The sequence below is a fragment of the Biomphalaria glabrata genome, chromosome 6 (assembly GCF_947242115.1).
Source record: "Biomphalaria glabrata chromosome 6, xgBioGlab47.1, whole genome shotgun sequence".
NCBI lineage: Eukaryota > Metazoa > Mollusca > Gastropoda > Planorbidae > Biomphalaria > Biomphalaria glabrata.
The window spans coordinates 12,222,707-12,243,835 of record NC_074716.1 but is presented as its reverse complement, the minus strand read 5'-3'; the positions used below and the strand labels follow the sequence as shown (position 1 = coordinate 12,243,835).

At 37.7% G+C, this 21,129-nt stretch overlaps 1 protein-coding gene across 4 annotated transcripts in view; it reads right to left on the bottom strand.

Annotated features, from left to right (window-relative positions):
- Positions 1–21,129, bottom strand: part of LOC106076703 (potassium voltage-gated channel subfamily KQT member 1-like) — a 167,807-nt gene that overhangs the window by 97,376 nt on the left and 49,302 nt on the right. For 3 of the 4 annotated variants that reach the window (XM_056031618.1, XM_056031625.1, XM_056031619.1), the window contains exon 2: positions 10,829–10,998. The exons of the other annotated variant lie outside the window; for it this stretch is intronic. The gene's annotated coding sequence lies outside the window, so the exon portion shown is untranslated. The remainder of the gene's footprint in view (positions 1–10,828; positions 10,999–21,129) is intronic. 4 annotated transcript variants of the gene reach the window in all.

Sequence of the window (21,129 nt, the reverse complement as noted above, 5' to 3'; positions counted from 1 at the left end):
AGTCGCTTCTCAATTTTATTCGTGCCCGTGGTTTTAGTGCTCGCCAATTTTTAATGTTTCTGGATGACATTGGACATGAATTTGATTGTGTTCCCTACTACACAGAAGTCCGCTGACTCTCATGAGATATAATATTGAAGAGATTGTTTGCACTGCGTGAGAAAATCGTATTGTTTCTGAACATGAAAGTTGAACCTGTTGAACATTTCCAAACTGACGAATGTGTTCAGGATTTGGCATTAGCAGTTGATCCCACTGGTCACCTGCAAGACTTGAATTTGAAACTTCAAAGTAAAGACAAAATTGTCACAACTGCGTGTAATCATGTGAAGTGCTTTCAAGCAAAATTACGACTTTGGATAAACCAAATATGAAGTGAAAATCTTGTTCAGTTCTGAACGTGTCAGGAACTAAAAAGATTAAATACGGCTACAACATTTGGTAAATATGTCCTACACCTGGAATCGTTAGTAGATGCTTTTCAATGACCGTTTCCGTGACTTCGTTACATAAGAGCAAGAATTTGCAGTTAGAATTGTAGCTATGTTTGCATGCACTGGTTTTCTTTTCCATAATAAAAGCTACAAAAACGCCTCACCGTTCGAGATTACCTGATCAAAATTTTGTCATCTGTGATGAAAGTGTCAGTGGCAAACAAATTTCAACCTGACATTAATAAAATGGTATCCCAGAAAAGATGTCAAGCATCAGGTCAAAGAAAATAATGCGTAATCAAAGTATTTTTTTATTAGCCAATAGTACTACAAATTTAGCTAAGGGATGCCATTAATTATTGTATTGCATTATTTCTAATTTACAAAAAAAATTGTAGGCTGTTTTGCAACTGATTTTATTTTTGCTGCGGCCCCTCAGGTCATAGTAAGTTTTCTATGTGGCCCATACACCTTAATGAGTTTGACATGCCTGTCTTAGAATATTGATTTCGGGTGTTAAAAATCGATCAAAAGTGATTTCTGACAAAACTATATGCACCAAAAGATTCAGTTTTTTTTTTCAAACTTTGAGGTTAATTAAAGATAGATGTTAAGAGCTTGTCATACGGATTAGAATTAATTGGATAAATATTTGTTTGCAGCCCTTCTTCTTCTGTCTCGTCTATTAATATCCACAGCCAATATCAACATCTTGGTTGGTTCCAGTGATAGTCAAAGTTGTACATATACGTCAAGATCTGAGAGTTTTAGTTGAAATATGGAATACGTTTTCAAAACCAAACTCTCAAATTCACGAGCTAGCTTGTCCCATGTCACGTATTGTATTCGCTGAGCTGCATTGCTGTAAGCCTCTCTGTCGTGAAACACAATTTCATCTCTTATCAACTGGAAGATGGCTGGTAAGTCCAAACTTCGATTTGAAAAGCCGATTACATTCAAGGCAGGGACAAGTTGGGCCTAATGCTGAATTGTCTACATTCGATCTGAGTTGTTCATCTTGTCAATGAAAACGACAGATAGATGTTTATGTCTGAAGACGATTTGGAAAGGCTGGGAATATGTTTCAGTCAAGCTTTTCCATTCTTGGTTCCTTGTTTTTCTTTGATCTGAAGTTAAGTCCTTTGAACATGGAATTGAAAACCAGCTTCTTTTGAAGAGCTTCTCTAGCCGCTTGGTAAAAGTGGATCGGCTTAAGAAGGATGTGCACGCTCAATCTGGTCAAATCCGACTTTAGTGGAGCACAAATATTTTTTTTAGAATGAGCGGAACGGGTTTTAATCCTAGACTTATCAATCTCCTGGTATGGACTTATAGTTATTTTTTTACTCCTGATCGTAAACAGCTTATTTACAGTTACTTAATTCCTATGAATAATGAACAATTAAAACTTAAATGTCGAGATGCAGTGGCGTAGCAAGGGGTTTTGGGCCCCAGGAGAGGACATGCATTTCGACATTCGACATCATGACATGAGATAAATTACTTAATAAATATATAAGTCTAATGTGTGGAATACATGCAACATGGACACTAATTTACATAACAACATGAGTAGCAAGATAACATGGCATTGGCTTCATATTTAATGTAAATACAATTTCGGACATTCATTTTAGGGATTTTCAAATTAGGACCCCCTTCACCAATCCTAGCTACACCACTGCAAAGATGTCTTGAAATAAGTGTTTATCTGAATGTAGTTTACATTTTATATAAATTCTTATAAAATTCTTCAATTTAATTATGAGTTTAACTAAACATAATTTTCTCATTTTTTAGCATTAAGATTTTAACATTCTATCGACACATCATTACTTGAGTGTTTAGCTGGGCATGGGACATGAAAATGGGTCAAATAGTCAAGCCTCTAGTGCTCACTATCAAGACTAGACGCTCTTTTCAATAGAGCCCAAAGATCTCAATAATCCAGAGGAGAATTTCATAAGGAGATTTTTTTAAAGACATATTCTATATAAAAAAAAAAACGAAACGAAACAAACAATTATTGATTAGTTCTCTAGTTCAAAATATTTTCTAGAGTCTCTTGAAACTTGATCTTCATTTTAAATTGTAAAAGTTTTATCACCAAAAAATAATAGAACAAGAAAAAAATATTTATTATTTTCAAAATGTTTTGCCAAATTAGATGTCAATCATTTAGATACATATTTTATTGTTCAGGAAGGTTGGTTAAAAATATAAGAGAGAGCGACTGATAAAGTTTTCAGTTTTCCTAACAGAAGATTTTGAGTTTTTTTATTAAGATATATTTTTTAATGTTTTTTTTTTCTTATTTGGAGTAAGTTGAACTGCAATTCCAATTTTTATTGAAACATTAGTTTAGCTCTAGACCCAATTAAATTTTAGAAGGTAATATTTTTTTTTTAAATATGGTCAAACTAGAATTCTCTCATTGTGACCAATAACATTTCTTTTCCCAAAGATATACATCAACTGTCATATTTCTAGGAAAATCTTTAGAGCCGTTTTCGAGATCCGTGTCCCTGCAGGTTCCATGTTCGAGTTTTCATGAAACTACAAGCTGAGAAGAGGAATTGTAATATATTGTTGATACAAATCATTTCTAAGTCTTAAGCAATACCTTTTAAATAAAATTTTCTAAAAATTCTAATTATAACTATACTTTATTCTTTGAAACATACATTTATTGATAGAATTGCACAAATTTAAAACATTGGCCTTTCATATCAGCTAATTATATTTCATATGTAATCATATACATAGACGCAAAATTGTATTATCTTCTTTGCTTAGGATGGCATGATTCAGTAAGGGTCATAAAATGTATAAAATATAATAAGATGTTCAATTGTAGTAGAGTAGAATATCACAAGTTCAACTTTTTCATGTCACCCAACCCTCCTTTTTAGTGTCAGTTTTAATGGGTGTAGTTCTAATTATTGAATATACCAACAAGGTTTCATTAACAAAGTAACATTTAGTGGGAGACAACTCGCCAGTTCAGTGTTAACTTTCCTTTTCTTTCAGCACTTACCTTCCCTTCCCGTATACTGTTTTGTTACACTAAACTAGAACAAAAAGCTTCATTTGTGTTCGCACTGGATGTTTGAGGGTTAATGTCAAGCTTCAGGAGGGACACACTCTTTAACCCTTACCCACCCATATAACAGGCCAGTGGAAATTGATGGGGGCTCTTTGGCCTGTTGGGGGGAATACATGTGGGGGAAATACATCTCATTGTGAAATATTAGTAGAACTCCAGCAAGATGACTCATTGCCTCAGTCTATCTAATGCATGTGTGTGAGGCAGTGTGGGAGTGAGTGTGTGTGTGTGGGGGGGCGTAGTAAATCGCGTGTGATGGGATGGTGATGGAATGGTGATGGAATGGTGATGATATTATTAGAGCTTTTACGATAATTGGCATGAGCCGTGATATTTGACAAGAGCACCGCCTCGAACGTTTAATAAAGACGTATTTCCGTAACGTTGCCACGACCGGTGGAACTCAGAGAACTGGAGAACTGGGATATGTGCACATTAGGATTTTCCGAAACAAATTTTTCCCGTCTCATATGAGGGAGATTCAGAGCCGGGTTAAATAAATTATATATATATATTATAGTTCGTCTATCGTGGTTCGATGATGACCGCTTTTGTCATTCAGAGAGCTGAGGGCTTTGCGCTGGGATTTTGTGCCTCCTCATGTGTCTCCGTTGAGACCTGAGCCCGGAATGTTCAGCTGCACCATGGTCAGGTTATTCCAGCTGGAGCAGGTGGAATTGGAGAAAGCTGAGATGCCTGTGCTCGCCTTCTTCTGGTCACTTTCTTTCATATTGCTAAAAATTATTGCTAATATCTTATCTTATTATTGCTAATATCTTATCTTATAAAATACAGACGTTACTTCAAAAAAAGAAGATGATCACGTCCTACGCGTCATGCATTAGTCATGCATATTAACCAATGACTTAAATTCTGCCAAGTCACTGGTTTTCCTGGCTAACTCAGGCAAGCCATTCCATGCTCTAATAGCACTAGGGAAGAAGGAGTATTTGTACAAATTTGTCCTAGCCTATGGGACGAGGAATGTGCCTTTATCAGAATGACCAATAATGAATATGTCTTAGAAACTAAGATGTCGTCTCATAGGGAAAAAAAAGAACATAACCTAAAACAGAAGGAAACAAAGTACAGGGCGTAATTAATAACCGGGCGTGGTGCCTGAAAGATAAAACGCTTGGTTTCCGAAGCAAGGAGTTTGAATCTCAGTGAGGACTCTAACCAGTACAGGATTTACCTTTAAGCAACAAAAGCAATAGCTTAAATATTAACTCTCTCGCCGACTTGCCCACTCTAGAGGAAGGTAGCTGGCAGCCTCTGAAAGAGAGTTGGAGAGATCTCACAAAGGTCGAGAAACAAACATTTGAGGAACAAAGAAAAGTCATTGTTAAAGACAGGCACAGAAGACAATAAGAAAGCTTAAATGGACCCCCGGCGGACAACAGCTTTGGCTGCATCAGATGTGGACAAAATATGCAAGAAAAAACTTTTGTGGTCACGTGAAATTCTGCACTCGTCTTTTATATCTGTAATCGGAAACATTGCCTTCTATTGGACACATTAAAATATCTGTAATCGGAAACATTGCCTTCTATTGGACACATTAAAATATCTGGAATCGGAGACATTGCCTTCTATTGGACTCAGTAAAATAACTGGAATCGGAGACATTACCTTCTATTGGACTCAGTAAAATAACTGGAATCGGAGACATTACCTTCTATTGGACTCAGTAAAATAACTGGAATCGGAGACATTACCTTCTATTGGACTCAGTAAAATAACTGGAATCGGAGACATTGCCCTGTATTAAAACTCTGTCTACGTCATCAATAGCATTTGAAGCTCTTGACTTCTGAAGCTGTCCTCTTAAATCAAGGCATCGTGCAGATCTCAAAATCTCGTGCGTGAGTAATAAATACATCTATATATAATATATATATATATAAGCGCGCATGTCTGCATGTGTGTCTATATAAATATAACAGCCACTACAAGCAACAGAAATAACAAAGATAATAAAATCCGTGTGACATGTCATATTGATTCGCTCAGACGACGTATTCATGTCACTCGGCCTGAGATCTGAACTAGGCCACTGCCCTGTCGTTTGATTGGAAGCAGACGGCATAATGATCCTACGTCACTGATAAGTGGTTATAAATTGGAGTATTGATTTATGCAGTTAATAAAACTATGTCATATCAGCGAGGCACGGGGAAGTTGTGGTTTAATGTGTGCAAATATAGATAGATGGAATTCACATGTTGCAATTATCTACAAGCATCTAATAGTTTAGGCTTTATTTTTTTTTTAAAGTGTACATTTTGGAAAGGACAGAAATATTTGGTCACCAAGTCGAGTAGTTCTAGTGATATTTTTTTTTCTCTACAAAAAAAAAAATAGGGCAATGACCAGACTATGACCAGATAATGACCAGACTATGACCAGATAATGACCAGACTATGACCAGATATTGACCAGACTATGACCAGATAATGACCAGAATATGACCAGATAATGACCAGAATATGACCAGATAATGACCAGAATATAACCAGATAATGACCAGACTATGACCAGATAATGACCAGACTATGACCAGATATTGACCAGACTATGACCAGATAATGACCAGAATATGACCAGATAATGACCAGCCTATGACCAGACAATAACCAGACTATGACCAGACAATGACCAGACTATGACCAGACAATGACCAGACAATGACCAGATAATGACCGGACTATGACTCCTCTAAAAAAAAAACAATATCTATGTACTGGGTAGCAGCACTAGCAGCTGACTTGGACTATGGAGTGTGTGATTACGATCTTTTTAGACTTTAAGTTTCACTATTTTAACAATTTTAACATTGTTATTCGTTTAGCCACAAAGCACAAGGGCTACAAGGGCTGTCAAAAGCCATAATACAGAGCACCATACACCCAATCAACACAAGATAATCAACATAAAAACAACAGAAAAGTAATAATGTAAGAGATAATAAAAATTATAAAAAATATATATAGCGCCTCCTTCGTGGTCGAAGATGAGCACATTTCTCATTTCCTATGGACTCGAAGATGGCTGTAAAGTCCAATCCTCGCTTTAAAAAGCCGACCGCATATGTGGCATGGGTGGGTTAGGTCAGTTGCAGATAGGCCTGCTTCTTCTCTCAGCTTTTTTTTTTATCCATAATAACAATAATAATAAACAACGGTACCGCAACTATCAGAGCACGCATGTCTCACAAACATTGAAATGGTTATCTAGCACCTAACTGTACTCTGAAGTCAGTCTCAGTCAACAACATACAACACAATATACTGTACAACCCTTATCTCATGAGTATAAATTTGACACATTGTCTGTTCGAAGTGTGTCCTATTGCGACGGTCTAATTCTACTGGGAAGTTGTTATTACTACTTCTAATCTTTAAAATAACTAAAGACTCGTATCATTTCCCTTTCTCACTATTTCGCATTATTGTTGAAGTTTGTTAAATACTTTGATCTATTACTCTGTGAACGACAGTGAAATTTTGATGTCGAAGCTGTCTGGATATAACCGCATGTATCTGTTATGGAGGGAGTATGTGTGTTTCCATGGTGACGGTGGGAGGAGGTTAGCGATTGGTTGTGAAGGATGCAAGATAAACGACACTACAGTCAGCGGTCAGACGACTCCAGAAGGCCAGAGTGAAAAGATGTGTTTTTGTAGTGAGTTAGATTTTGTTCAGAATACAATTTTATATTATTACTAAAATCTACTACATTAATGTTCCTTTCATATCAAGTTGATTTTGATGTATATTATACTTTTTATAAAATATATTATAATTATTATAATTGTATTATTCACAAAGAAGTTATTCAATCTATTTCAAGTTGTAAAAGTTAAGGTATAGTACGTCTTTAGCGGTTTAATCGTCTACTAGCGATATAGTGTGATAAGTCAACGACCGTCTACAGCAGTATCAAATACCTTTCTCTAATTGTTATTTGACATGCTATGACCATTTACATATTGAGAATTGATTGTCTTTAATAAAAAAAATACACATTATTTTAGAGATTCTATTACTTTTGTCAATAGATATTTATTTAAACAAAAATAAAGCAATCTTTTCATGACTAATGTGTCCATTGTTACTGTACCTGTTCCTACTAAAACCGTGTAATTTGGTTGTTTCTGAGAATCATTTTGAAAAAAACTTAGTCGTATATGCTCAAGCATTTCACATTTTTCCATTCCTCATAATTCGCATCCATATTATTATTATATTATTATTTATTTATTTATATTTACCCGCAAATCATGAAGTTATATAAGGGAGCCATTTCGCCCTCCCTGGCATAGAGGAAAGTCTATGGTAGTAGATGACCTTTGAAAAAGTTGGAGAGCTCACGCGAAAGTCAGGGGTCACAAGGAAAAGCCTTTGTCAAAGACAGGCGCAGAAGAAAACGCAAAGAGACCCCCAGTGGACAACAATTTTATTTGCATTAGATGTGACAAAGTATGCAGGTCGCAACTGGGCTTATATAGCCGTATGAAACACTGCACTCGTCCTTAAACTTCGGAATCGAAGACATTGCCATTATTATTTTTTTATAAAGCATAGAGAGTCTAGTTTTTACTAACATTAGAGTCTGGTTTCTACTGACATCAGAGTCTATTTTCTACTGACATCAGAGTCTAGTGACATCAGAGTCTAGTGACATCAGAGTCTAGTACTGTCTAGTTTCTACTGACATAAGAGTCTAGTTTCTACTGACATCGGAGTCTAGATTCTACAGATATCAGAGTCTATTTTCTACTGATATCAAAGTCTATTTGCTGCTGACGTTAGAGTCTAGTTTCTACTGACACCAGAGTTTAGATTCTACAGACATCAGAGTCTAGTTTCTACTGACTTCAGAGTCTAGCTTCTACTGACTTAAGAGTCCAGTTTCTACTGACATTAGAGTCTAGATTCTACAGACATCAGATTACTAGTTTCGATTCTAAAAGAGACACTACTAGTTTGCCGGTTCAATGTCAATAGTCATATGCTAAAATGAAACATCGCACTCTATCCTGAAGAAATGAAGAAAATGGTCGTGAATAAACTAAATGAGAAATGGACAAGCTCTCATGCGAGTCACAAGAAAGATGACGCCTATTATAAGCTGTCCCGACAAGATCAACGTCTAATCTTTCGACTCAGAGCTGGACACAACAGAATGAGACAACATATGCTCCGGAAGCTCAAAATTGGAACCAGTGAGATCTGCCTACGTGGAGTGTCACCAAATAATGCTGACCATGTCCTCCAAAACTGCATTCTTTACCAAGAGGCCCGAACAAGACACTGGCCCAAAACATACCAATAGAAAGAAAACTATATGGAGAGCTCCCTGATTTGGAAACCACTGCGCAGTTCATCTCATATATTGGTCTCTAGTCATCTGAACGCCTCAACATAACAATGAGGAAGAGGAAGAAAAAATATGGTAATATCTTATCTTATATAATACAGACGTTACTTCGAAAAAGAAGATGATTACGTCCTACGCGTCATGCATTTAGTCATGCATATTAACCAATGACCTAAATTCTGCCAAGTCACTGGTTTTCCTGGCTGCCTCAGGCAACCCATTGCATGCTCTAATAGCACTAGGGAAGAAGGAGTATTTGTACAAATTTGTCCTAGCATATGGAACAAGGAATGTGCCTTTATCTTTGTGTCTTTCTGGGTATTTTATTAGATTTGTTTTTGTATTTGAAGATTATGGTTAAATGTTTTATGTATTATTGCTACTTTACTTTTGAGTCTTCTGTCCTGAAGGCTTTCTAAATTTAGTGATTTTACTAAAGGTGTTACTCTAGTCAAATGTGAATATTCGTTTGTTATGAATCGCACTGCTCTATTTTCTGTCTGTTCCAGTTTCCAATACAGATATATAAGTAATGTACTATTGGAATGTGACTAATGCGAGCTTTAGCCGGCTTGAGGTTTTTAACCAATTCCCATGGTTTTATTGTTTAAACATTTACGAAAATAATGTCTAAAAGGTGAAAACATTTCAACAAATGACAAAATAAAAAAAAGTCTATTTAATATTTTTGAAATACTAGAAAGTGGGTCAAGTATTACACCCAACCCCCTACCCCCCCCCCCCCACTACCCCCCCCCCCCAAAAAAAAACAACAGATTTCCATTTCAGTTAATTCTCTTCCTTGCCACAGTCTTGTGGAACATAATAGCAGGTGACGAAACTCATTTACCGCAAAATGGAGGACAAGGATTATTTTTAGAAGCAAGGGAGACTAAACTCATTAATATAAAAACAGTAGTCGTCGGGGAGCCTAAACTCACTTAAGTTTAGGAAGAAATGTGTTACCAAGGGAGGAAACTGACCTCCATCAAAACTCGATTAAGGAAAGTGAAGTTAATTTAAGAAGAAAAAAAAAAGATTCACAGATTAAAACAAATGTGTTGACAACCAAAGTCGGTCAAACATTGGAGAAAGTGACGTCTGCTCGGGGATGGGTCCTCATTATACTCCAGAGGCCTCATTATTGAGATCCAGTGCTAAGCTTACGCCTTTGATTAAATAAATGCGACTGTTGGTTAAAACTCTTCAAAATGAGACTTATAGTAAACATACCGTAATTGCTGCACTGGGGACCCTTGATGCTGTACTAGGGCTATTACTATGCAGGATTTCATGTGATATAAACATAGTTGGCCAAAGGAAAAGTTTGAAATTCCAGGATACGCCTCTGCAAAGCGGCCTTCTCAGACCATGCGATTTATAAGACATATGATGTAAAGGTCCTCTGTTTCTATGGCCGACGGTCAACGAGGGTGTCATTTGGCCAACACAACGACCAACCGCCTTTTGTTTTCCGAACTAAAGTCAGGTACCTTTAGAGTTGGTTCGACATTCTAAAAATCCAAAAATCCCAAATATATATATAAGAAGAGCACAATTTTTTTCTCTTTGAGCCAGGGAGTCCAATGTTTGCTTTGAATAAATGACCACACACAAGGCATGGATCAGTTAGGTCTGTTGCAGAGTTACCCCATTGAGCTTTTGGTTTTATTACCTTGCTGCGTGTATGTCGATCTCAATGCCGTTATTTGACCTAATTAAGTTTTTCTTTTAGTCTGAAATAATAAAATCTAAACAATTGGCTACGTACTACATGTACAAACAAGCAGAAATGTAGAGCCTTCAGCCCCCTGGCTTGACAGCAGTGGTTGTCATCGACTACTGCGGATGAATTTAATTGCAGCTAGTCTACTGACTGAATGTGGCAATGGAAAACTAAACTTACCTATATAAAAGTTTAATCAGATTGAAGTCCTCTGTTTTATATGTAGAACAGATTTAGATATTCCAAGAACATAATCTCGAACCGAATGACACTACACAGATGCACAGAGTGTATTTGAAATGTGCTAAATAATTGGAAACCTGGTTCTTTTTTTAGTTAGCTGCACTGACCTGTAAAAGATAAATAGAATATCATCTCAAAAAAGCGATTTACCCAACTTGAACAAATGTGGAACTTAAAGCTCTATTTATAGAATAATACTATTCACTCAGAGGCAGGGTGGTCAAACTAGCCGCGTTGGGCTCACTCAACTTGAGAATTGCATCGAAAGTCTTTTAACGACCTTTTTTTTTAAACGGTCACTAGAATTAAGTTACGTATATTGTGTTCATGAACAACAAAGTTCGATCTTGTTTTAAGAGTTGTGTAAAAGCTCAGAAATACGCCTACAAGGGTTAGGACTAGGTGGATTAGCTGTCTGGAGGTACAACCCAACTACAACCCAACACAACCTCTGTCTACCCCAGGCACAACCTCTGTCTACACCAGGCACAGCCTCTGTCTACACCAGGCACAGCCTCTGTCTACACCAGGCACAGCCTCTGTCTACACCAGGCACAGCCTCTGTCTACACCAGGCACAGCCTCTGTTCATTCCTCTGTTATTATCTCTAACTATAATGAGTTCAAGGACATCCTAAAGGGCGGGGAAATCAAATGTTTGTAAAATGTTTTACATGTTTCGGATGTTCCTTCAGAGTTGAAGATAATTACTTCCTAGTCCAAACCTCCCGCAGGACGACGGGGGATGGGAGCGGGCAGGGTTTGAACCCTCGACCATCGATAAATGTGAACGACAGTCCAGCGCGCAAACCGCACGACCAGGCAGCCATCCGACCAGGCAGCCATCCTGCCAAATGACGCACGTGATGGGATGTAATACCTCGTGCAACGCGCACTGTCCAGTCTGCTAGACACTCAATAATCCGATTGGATGGACATAGAAGAAAAAAAAAAGAAACTTCGTCTGTACGACAGAAGACATTAGATCTCGCCAGGTCTGTATCTTCGAATTAAGTTTGTAAGAGTCAGGTTAGAACTTAATCATTGAAATGTACAGTTACTAATTGTATTGATGGGTAATCCTCTGCTGAGCTGTGTAAGTTGTAACCAAGTAAAATCAACAGCAAAGTTTTCTTCAATGTGTATAGAAGAAAGGATTATTTTCTCTTTATAATCTCATAATAATCGTATAAGTCTTAACCTTTGCTAACAAAAAAAGGCTCACGCTTATTTGCCAATTCGTACATTTTGGTAATTAGATTTTTACTCTATTAAGTCATTGGATTATCTAGCTGATTCAGGCAACCCGTCCCCGACTTCAAATTATACTAGAAAAGAAAATGCCCTTGTATAAATTAGTCCTTAGGAATAAAATATGCCTTTATCATTGTGTCCGAATATTTGATTAGGTTATGTAAGGTATAAAATTGTATTTGTTAGTTGATATTTTTTTATTATTATTACTACTTTAATTTTTAGTTTTCTGTCTTAAGGTATCTCTAAATCTAGACATTTCGATGTTTTGCGAAACTTGTAATGGTAGTGTTCTTTCTATAAGTTACATTAATTCTTTATTACTTTTATAGCTCTTGAATAGATTTCTCCAAGTGCTAGGTTCACAGTGTATTTGGTGTACACATCACCCTGCCGATTTTCACAACACCCTGCCTAACGACAACACACTGCCAATATAGACATAGCACTGTCTCTGTCGACAACACACTGCCAATGACATAGCACTGCCTCTGTCGACAACATACTGCCAATATAGACATAGCACTGTCTCTGTCGACAACACACTGCCAATGACATAGCACTGCCTCTGTCGACAACACACTGCCAATATAGACATAGCACTGTCTCTGTCGACAACACACTGCCAATGACATAGCACTGTCTCTGTCGACAACACACTGCCAATGACATAGCACTGCCTCTGTCGACAACACACTGCCAATATAGACACAGCACTGCCTCTGTCGACAACACACTGCCAATGACATAGCACTGTCTCTGTCGACAACACACTGCCAATGACATAGCACTGCCTCTGTCGACAACACACTGCCAATATAGACACAGCATTGCCTCTGTCGACAACACACTGCCAATGACATAGCACTGTCTCTGTCGACAACACACTGCCAATGACATAGCACTGTCTCTGTCGACAACACACTGCCAATGACATAGCACTGCCTCTGTCGACAACACACTGCCAATGACATAGCACTTGTCTCTGTCGACAACACACTGCCAATATAGACACAGCACTGTCTCTTTCTTTCATTTCTAGTGACAATATCGGTTAGAGGTTTAATGATTTATCAACATCAAAGGTCAAACCGTTAGTTTCTATGAATAAATTATAAGAACATCCAACGAAGATGTCCCCTCTTTTCGTATAATCTCTGAAAGAGAGAGCTTAATTATTAGCCCTGTGGTCAACTAAAGGACTATTGTATAATAATGTTATATATATATATATATATACATACAAAGTAGTGTCAAGTCCATAACAACGTCACAGCATCACTGTCAGTGGCCAAAGCTACGAAAACTGGACTCTATTTGCTAATACTACTTCATTTCCCCTTCCGACCTTGTCATATATGGCGAAAACGGTGTTAAGGTCATCTGTTTTTTGGGCCAATGGTTAACGAGCAGGGTGTCTTGTGGTCAGCACAACGACCAGCCGCCTTTACTTTCCCCTAATTAATTCAGGTACCCACAACTCAGGGGAGCCCTGAAAATCTCGAAATTCACAATCCCAGTCTTCACAGAGATTTAAACCCAGGACCCCAGGCTAGGAAGCCAACCGCTTAGCCAGTCAGCCACCGCGCCCGCAATTCCATTGCAAAAATGAGATTATTCTTTAGAAACAATGGAGGGAATGGTGTAGATTTCATCTTGGACATCTTTGGATACCTGGTACAAGTTGTTAGTTGGTTTTTAGGAATTATGGCCAACATTTCAAAGACCTGTGCAATCAATTCTAAGGTGTTATTTTAATAAAGTATAATGCATGTAGTAAGCTGTTCTAGATTTTGTTGTTTGTGTTCCTAAAGAACCAGCTTTAGCTGTTTGTCAAACATTTTTGCCAACACTAAAAAAAAAACAGCTGTGACTATGTTTTCCAATATTCAAACCAACCAGCTGTAGCCGTGTCACTGACACTTTTCACTCTATTGTATACATACTGGATTTCAAATATATTGTAATTTTCTGGAACAACAAAAAAAAAAGACCGGGTTTAGTGCTCTTGGGGCGGGGCGGCCCGAGCACTCGCTAATAGCCTGGTCTGAAGAGAAAGTCGTCATCATTCAGCCCTTCCGCCTCACAAGGAGTGCTCTCAGTCTCTCAAAGGAAAGCAACTCGTGCCTAAATGGTGTTCTTATATTTCATTACGGCGAGAAGATAATTCCATTATTATGTAAAATGCCCCGAATACTGATATTATCTCCCTTTCCCCCTGTAGTATATTTTTTAAAAATTATTTCCCTTTCTTCTTTAATATTTTTTTCCTTGGTGGAAGAGTCAGTCATAGTGTAGTATTTTTTTTTTAACTCATGAAAAAAGTCACATGACTGAATGACGTATGACTACCGCTCGTATGTCTCGGAGATAGAGATGTGATAACAGAAAATGAACTTAGAAGGTTGTTTTTTTTTCTAGAAATACTGGAGCGGGGCAGGGTGCCGGAGGTTGAGGGGTAGAGCAATCACGTTTCCATTGATTAAAAGATAATCATCTATAAAACGCATTACCTCAATCACTATCACATACAAATACATTTTCAAATAAACTAAATCTATAAAAACTCTATATTCAATAATATACATTAGAGTGCTTTGGTGCTTTAGTGCTTTCATTCATTCATTGGCTTCTTTCAGTCATGGTTCATCTCGAACACTTGTTCATATGGCTGTGGAGCCTATTTTAGAGAGACACTCCCGTCCACATATATTGCATGTCAAGGTGGATTTCGCTTTGGTGGTAGAGCAGCTGGGCATTTTCCGTGTGGCACGCTTTTCTTCAAGAATCGAGGCCCATGTTTTCTCGCTGTCTATAGCTTTCTTGGTCACCGTCTCTCTCCAACTAGTGCGGTCTAAGGCTGTCTTCCCAGTGGTCAGTGCTTTAGTGGTATGGAAACAAGATTTGGCGTGACTTCTTAGTGTTCGAAGCATCGTCGAAAAGCAACAAACTTAAATCTTTAAAGTACATCAAGCTCCAGTCATTCTTAGGATCTTTTAAATAGTGTTAAATTTTATTTTATCATAACTGTCAAAATGGAGTCCATTAAAAGAAGTCTCAAGAAAAAGAAGTCAAAAAAGGTTGCAAAGAAATGGTGTCAGAAAAATAGCAGCAAAAGAACAAAAAATAGCGAGGAAAAAAATCAAAGAAATTGAATCAAAAAAAAAAAAAAGAGTCAGAATATATATTAAAGAAAAAAAATATTTAAAAAAGTCAGAAAATATATTAAAGAAACAGAACCTGAACTGTCTTTATCCATTTCTGTTTCAATGTCTTTATGTTCAAATAATATTGTCAAATAAACATTTATGTTTTAGTTGTGATTGAAAAATAAGACGAAACAAAAAAATAACGAATGAACTTTACGACATCAGATTCACGACATTCACGACATTCACGACATTCACGACATTCACGACATTCACGACATTCACGACATTCACGACATTCACGACATTCACGACATTCACGACATTCACGACATTCACGACATTCACGACATTCACGACATTCACGACATTCACGACATTCACGACATTCACGACATTCACGACATTCACGACATTCACGACATTCACGACATTCACGACATTCACGACATTCACCACATTCACGACATTCACGACATTCACGACATTCACGACATTCACGACATTCACGACATTCACGACATTCACGACATTCACGACATTCACCACATTCACGACATTCACGACATTCACGACATTCACGACATTCACGACATTCACCACATCGGCTCTAACAACTTCACTAACCAACCTTACTACTTTTGTGCGACATTTCTGCTGTCAAGAAAGGATTCATTCATTTTTCTTTTACTTCTGATTTTAAGGTTGTTGTTGTTTGTTTACTTACTTTGAAGATGTTTGAACTCTGAAGAAAGTGTTAGCTGAGAGGCAGAAGTCAGAACTCTTGAGTTCAGAATCAGGGGCGTGTCACTTGCCTTTTTTTATTGTCCTGTCATCATCAACTCTACAAACTATAATTTCCTTCTCTAGCATAGATAGATGTGTGGGGTTGAAATTGAGTGTGTCTAAAAGTGCGTGTGTGTGTGAAAGAGAAAAGGAGAGAGAGAGTCAGCATGAGACTATGTGGTAACGAGGCCAGCTAATCCAATCAATCCATCCGCCTCGTTATGACATTTACTTAAGGCTCTAATTGCATTAAAAACACGGAGACATCAAGTGGAAGAGTTTTGATTTCATTGCCGACATCTCGACCAGTCTGTCGCTCAAGATTTAGTGTCAACTTTGCACTTGGTTCATTCAATGCTTGGCTCATTGATTTTATTATTGCACTACGCTGAACAAAACCTATTCACAAATATTTCTAAAAAAACCTAATTCTTCTGCAGTTCTTAACGGTCGAAATGCCAGCGGAGTAGGCTGGGTTTTTTTTGTTTTTTTTATGAACCACAGTTTATGAGGAGGAGCGGTGGCAGAGTGGTACAGAACTTGGCTTCCTAACAGAGGGGTCCTGGGTTCAAATCTTGATAAAGGGATACGTGGTCGTGAAGCTAAGAACGCTTGAACTTGGCTTGGCTGAAGGGGGCTTGAGGTTCGACACCGGCTCGAGCAGAGTTGTGTTTACTGAGCGCCTGAAGGCAGCACGGAAAAACCTTTTCTCAGATACCCCCTACCCCCACTGGTCCACAAATGAGATTGGACCAAAGCGCTCTGAACATTCTATAAGCATGAAAGTAGCGCTAATTAAAAACTATAATTTAATGACTGGTATTTTTTATTTTGGTTCTTTAAGCCCATACAGCTTTGATGAGTATCTGACAATAGTTGTGGAAATGTCAAGTGGTTGGTCGTTGTGCTGGCCACAGAAACAGCTGACCTTTACATCATCTGCCCTATACACCACAAGGACTGAAAGGGGAATAAATAATAATAAAAGAGTTTTTCATCCTTTAAATTACTGATGTGTTACTTTAATGACATTAATTAGTCTTTAAAGTTTACTTTGTCTATTTCACGGGGACGTCCTCCTTTATAAGAGTCTGTCCTCCTTTTTGTCCTTCTATTGGCGTGCAGTTCTTTGGTAGCACTTCGTAGTCTTTACCTTTTTTTTGAAAGATTGAACGTTAAAAAAAATGCTTTCTTTTTCGTTTAGTTATTGCTTACAACTGAACGTATGCAAGAGTTGTGGACATGTGACTCTGTACCCAATACTATTATTAGGGTACACGGAAGCACGCCCACTGATATTATCTTTACGTCTTTCAATTTGTCTCCCTTGGCCTAACTTTATTTTATCAATTTGTCTTCTCATATTGAAAACGTCTCTACTTTCTGCTGTCGACACATTCTCAATATTCCATGTTCCGAATCTCTTGCGTTCCAGACGTAGAAAGTTGATCAGGTCATATAGGTACTAGTACTACTAAGTGACGACGGTGAAACTAAAGTGCCACTGTCGATGGATCATTAATATTTTTCGGCCTTGTTCTTAAAGATAAAATTTCATGACAATCAATCTAATCAGTTCAACGGTAAATTACGGCAATGTTTTAACCCAGCAGCCCAGATATTTTATATCAGACACATATACAATAAAAATCAGACTCACTATAAAACGCAGCGTTCACTGTCATGTCATCAGATGTCATTATCTTTAATAGACTACGGCTTAGTGTCATTAAAAAATTAGTTTAGCACTTGCTAGATTTAAATGCTTTCTCAAAATGGCGAATGATGAATCGTTATATAAAATAAGCTAAGTTTTGTTTTTGTTTTTTGTTCAAATATAATCGCCCATACCCCGCCCCCCCCCCCCCCCATTAACACCAATCCCTCCCAACTCAGATATACCAAAGAAAAAAATGATGTATGATCTGAAAAAAATGCGGACATTTTACAATCACAATGTAACTTACAAATGTAATACTGTCCATTTAATATTCTAATTCTGTTTTTTAATCTACTTATGTATTTATTTATGTGTTGTGTTAATGTACATAGTGCTTGTATGTTGATTGGTGTTCATTAGTAAAGAACATAGGCCTTTCTTAGATTTCACTTGTACTCTTATCTTTCAAGTGTCCATTGCTAAACAAAGATACTGACATGGCTAGATCAAAATAAATGTTAACTACGAGGAGAATTTTTACGAAACAAAAAATGACGCTAATATATATAAAAACAAAAGTGGATTTTTATGAATCAATCTCTACTTTATGAAACTGGAAGCTGAAGGGAGACTACAATTTCTCATTCTATTTATTTCTTGTGATGCTTCATTATTGCAAGAAATTCTTCCAGTAAACTTTGCACAATTAAGTTCAGCTAATGATTACAAGGCATGTCGACTGGAGCTCATACACCAGACGGCGCGCAACATGTTCTTCTACGTCTGTTTATGTATTTACGTTTGTACTGAATACAAAGAAACATTCGAGTCGAGTGCGGGAATTCCCGCTGAAGTTCAACAACACACACACACAAAGACGCAAACCAAATTTAAATTTACGATGATTCTATTTGGAAACTACTTAACGGTCCAATCAGAGCTTCCAGCTGTCTAACCAATTCGGTTGTTTTATTTTCCGTTCACAAAAAAAAGTTTCCCTTTCAGACCTTGCGGTCTATGGGGCAGATGATGTTAAGGTCATCTGTTTCTATGGCCAACGGGTAACGAGCAGGGTGCCCAACACAACGACCAACCGCCTTTATTTTTTCCAACTAAAGTCAGGTACTCATTAGTGTTGGGTGGACTCAGGGGGCCCTAAAAATCCCGAAATTTAAAATCCAAGTCTTCCCCGAGATTCGAACCCAGGACCCCAGGTATGGAAACCGAGCGCTAACCACTCAGCCACCGCCATCCACCCTCCTCCCTCACTTTCCGTTCAAAAGATATACATAAAATATCAAATTTTTCGAAAATCTTTCGAGCCGTTTTCAAAATACGCGTCGACCCATTTTTCGCCCATGAAGAGAATGCAAGGTAATGGTAGAAATTCTAACCTACAGTTTTAAGACAGTCAGAAGCAGTAACAAAAAAAAAAGAAAGGAACAGAAAAAAAAGTTACTTCCTACTGGCAATTCTGTCACGTTCATCTGACATTTAAGACCGTCACTGGTGCCAAGATGTCAAGTCAGATCGATGTCATCTTGGCATTTCTTAGCACCGAAGCCCCATTTAGCTGGCCGGAGTGGACAGTGGAACATGGGCCAGGACATGACGGGTCGAGGTAACTGAGCAGTTAGTCCGAGAATGTGGGACAGAGAAGTGACTGAACCAGATACTTTCAAAGCGTTTCTTTTTTAATAATAACACTTTGTAATGAAGTACTCTAATGATGAGCCAATCAGTGGAGAGTAGATCTTAGCAGTTAGCGTGTATTTTCTACTTTTTGTGTGGTATATCATTGTAGCCTATATATGTCAGTGCACATTTGTTTGAGCGCTGGTGTAAGTAAAGTTTCTCTTTCAGAGCTAGCGATCTATGAAGCAGACGATGTTAAGCCTGCTTGATGTACTTAACATAAATATGTGTACATGAGACATGAGACACCTTGACATTGACACGAACAGCAAGAAGAAACAAACACAATAAAGATCAACTTGAGGCCTTTGTATAAAAGAGAGATCATGAGTACAAATGTTACTTAACCTTCTGTACAGATCTTACGTAACCCTGCGTAGAGAGCTTAAGTAACCTTTAGTACAGACCTTACGTAACCTTTTGTACGGATCTTACGTAACCTTGGGTACAGATCTTACGTAACCTTTTGTACAGATCTTACGTAACCTTAGGTACAGATCTTACGTAACCTTTGGTACAGATCTTACGTAACCTTGTGTACAGATCTTACGTTACCTTGTGTACAGATCCTACGTAACCTTGGGTACAGATCTTACGTAACCTTGGGTACAGATCTTACATAACCTTGGGTACAGATCTTACATAACCTTTGGTACAGATCTTACGTAACCTTGTGTACAGATCCTACGTAACCTTGGGTACAGATCTTACGTAACCTTTGGTACAGATCTTACGTAACCTTGGGTACAGATCTTACATAACCTTTGGTACAGATCTTACGTAACCTTGGGTACAGATCTTGCTTAACCTTGGGTACAGATCTTACGTTACCTTGGGTACAGATCTTGCTTAACCTTGGGTACAGATCTTACGTAACCTTGTGTACAGATCTCATCCCATACTGTAGTATTGACTCAAGCCACTTTTTATCTTTTACAAATAGTCACAAAATGTATCTAGATAGTTCGCGTTTTTACGTACTTTAGTGTGTGTGTGTTTAGGTTTGATCGAATGTCCATTCGTGTTTGTATATTTATGTTTGTGTGTATGTATGTCTGTCTGTGTTTGCATTTATGTATTTATGTGTTTTTGTCAGTGTGTCTGTGCTTGCTGTGTGTATTTGTCTACGTTTGTGTGTGTGTGAGAATTTTAAAGTGATTAGGACGCAATCTTTATTTAGATAATTAGAACATACCATTTCTGATACCACTATAAAACATTTGGTCAGCGTCGCTTGTATAATTTTTCTGCTTTGCGTTAGACCATCGACCTTTTAAAATGTTTGACATGTTTCAAATGTTCCTTCAGAGTTGAAGGGACGACGGGATGGCAGCGGGCAGGGTTTGAACCCGGGACCATCGACCATCGACAAGTCCCAAAGACCGTCCAGCGCGCATACCCCACGACCAGGTAGCCACCCAGCACATTAAGTGCACAGCCTTTATGGACAAATTCAAAAGTTGGTCATTCCGTTTCTGAATTCAATTGTTTTCATCAAATAAAATCAATATAGCTGTACAGTAGTCGAACGTAAACCTTACTGTAAAATAAGGTGCGGAAGGAGAGGAAGCTTTTTAAAGTATTGAGAACAGATTCACAAGAAGTATCTATATGAAAAATCTATTTAATGCTAATGTTCTTAAATTCCGCTAATAAATTAAGTTAGATTTCTATCTTTCAACAACTTTTAGGCGA